We start from the raw sequence: 2,803 nt of genomic DNA, 5'->3' as shown, positions 1-2,803 counted from the left end.
AAAAAAAAAAAAAAAAAAAAAAAAAAAAAAAAAAAAAGATTGTGCTGAGCCAGCTCCTGAGAAAACAACAAAACACAAAACAAAACAAAACAAAACAAAACAAAAAGAGAAGACAAAAGTTCCCTCCAGCAGAGATATGAGAGGAAAAGAAAAAAAGTCCCCTGTGACATCCCCATACCCCAGTCTTCGCCCCTCTCATAACCACTGGCTCATTCAGATCTTTTTCAGCTGGGTTACATGCAGGCCTGTGTGTGTGTGTGTGTGTGTGTGTGTGTGATAGTGTACCCTCTTTCTCTCTCTCTTTCTCCCATACCATATAAGACTATACAACTTGTGGACAGGCACAGTGGCTCTCGCCTGTAATCCCAGAACTTTGGGAAGCAGAAAGGGATGGAGAACTTAAGGCCAAGAGCTCGAGACCAGCCTGGGCAACATGGCAAAAAAAATCTGTCTCTACTAAAAATATAAAAACTGGCCAGGCTTGGTGGCTCACACCTGTAATCCCAGCACTTTGGGAGGCTAAGGCAAGTGGATCACCTGAAGTCAGGAGTTTGAGACCAGCCTGGCCAACATGATGAAATCCTGTCTCTTTTAAAAATACAAAAGATTAGCCGGGTATGCTGGTGGACCCCTGTAATCCCAGCTACTCGGGAGGCTGAGGCAGGAGAATTGCTTGAACCCGGGAGGCAGAGGTTGCAGTGAGGTGAGATCTCACCACTGCATTCCAGCCTGGGTGACAGAGCGAGACTAAAACAAAACAAAACAAACAACAACAAAATATGTATATAGAGAGATTAAGCTGAGCATGGTAGTGTACACTTGAAATCCCAGCTACTCCGGAGGCTGAGGCACATAATCGCTTGAACCCAAGAGAAGGAGATTGCAGTGAACTGAGATCGCACCACTGCACTCCAGCCTGGGCAACAGAGAGAGACTCTGTCTTAAATAAAAAAATAAATACTACTTGCTATTATCACTCAACAATATGACCTGGACGCTACTCCGGAAAGCATGTGGTTGAAGGGGAAGGAAGTGTGTCTGGGGTGTAAAGTCGAACTCCCTGGGTTCAGATCCTTGCAGAGTCACAGGCTCATTATGTTACTATCAGTAAATTATTTCATCTCTCTGGGTCACTTTCTCCAATTGGAAAATTGTTATAATGATTTAATATAGAGTGCTTGGGCCAGATGCGGCAGCTCACGCCTATAATCCCAGCACTCTGGGAGGCCGAGGTGGTGGATCATGAGGTCAGGAGATCGAGACCATCCTAGCTAACACAGTGAAACCCCTTCTCTACTACAAATACAAAAAATTAGCTTGGCGTGGTGGCTGACGCCTGCAGTCCCAGCTACTCAGGAAGCTGAGGCAGGAGAATTGCTTGAACCCGGGAGACAGAGGTTGCAGTGAGCTGAGAGCACGCCACTGCACTCCAGCCTGGCTACAGAGTGAGACTCCATCTCAAAAACAAAAACAAACAAACAAACAAACAAACAAAATATATATATATACACAGAGAGAGAGAGCGCTTTACTGGGGGAGCCAAGATCGCGCCACTGCCCTCCAGCAGCCTGGGTGACAGAGCGAGACCTTCGCTCAAAAAAAAAAAGGGTGCTTGGCCAGTGTGGTGGCTCATGCTTGTAATCCCAGCACTTCAAGAGGCCAAGATGGGCAGATCAATTGAGGCTAATGAGACCTGGTCTCTATTTCGAAAAAAAGAAAAAGTTTAAAAAATAATAATAATCTAAAGCACAGGCCGGGCACGGTGCCTCACGCCAGTAATCCCAGCACTTTGGGAGGCCGAGGCACGTGGATCACAAGGTCAGGAGATCAAGACCATCCTGGACAACCTGGTGAAACCCTGTCTCTACTAAAAATACAAAAAATTAACCGGACGTGTTGGCGGGTGCCTGTAGTCCCAGCTACTCAGGAGGCTGAGGCAGGAGAATGGCATGAACCCGGGAGGCAGAGCTTGCAGTGAGCCGAGATAGCACCACGGCACTCCAGCCTGGATGACAGAGCGAGACTCCGTCTCAAAAAAACAAACAAAAAAAACACCTAATGCCTTGTCTGACACTAACTAAGCTTTCTATAAACATTTACTCTCTTTCCTTTCTTTTTTTTTTTTGAGACCGAGTCTCGTTCTGTCGCCCAGGTTGGTGTGCAGTGGTGTAATCTTGGCTCACTGCAACCTCCAATTCCCAGGTTCAAGTGATTCTCCTGCTTCAGCCTCCCAAGTAGCTGGCATTACAGGCATGTGCCACCACACCTGGCTAATTTTGTATTTTTAGTAAAGACAGGATTTCTCCATGTTGGTCACGCTGGTCTCGAACTCCCAACCTCACGTGATCCTCCCACCTCGGCCTCCCAAAGTGCTAGGATTACAGGTGTGAGCCACTGTGCCTGGCCTTAGAGACAAGTTTTCATCATGTTATCCAGGCTAGTCTTGAACTCCTGACCTCAATTGACCCTCCTGCCTCCCAAAGTGCTGGGATCACAGGTGTGAGTCGCCACTCCTGACTGTAAACATTCACTCTTATTATAATCTGCAGGCCCACCTCCTTGTTTCTTAAACGATTTAAAAAATTCTCATTTTGAGATGTAACATATATTTATTTATTATTATTATGATTTATTTATTTATTTTTTTTTTGAGACAGTGTCTCACTCTGTCACCCAGGCTGGAGTGCAGTGGTGTGATCTTGGCTCACTGCAACCTCCGCCTCCTGGGTTCAAGCAATTCTTCTGCCTCAGCCTCCCAAATAGCTGGGATTACAGGTGCACACCACCACGCCCGGCTATCTTT

Source organism: Rhinopithecus bieti, unplaced genomic scaffold, assembly GCF_001698545.2.
Source record: "Rhinopithecus bieti isolate Rb0 unplaced genomic scaffold, ASM169854v2 scaffold_18862, whole genome shotgun sequence".
Classification (NCBI taxonomy): Eukaryota; Metazoa; Chordata; class Mammalia; order Primates; family Cercopithecidae; genus Rhinopithecus; species Rhinopithecus bieti.
Note: the sequence above shows the minus strand (reverse complement) of the source record.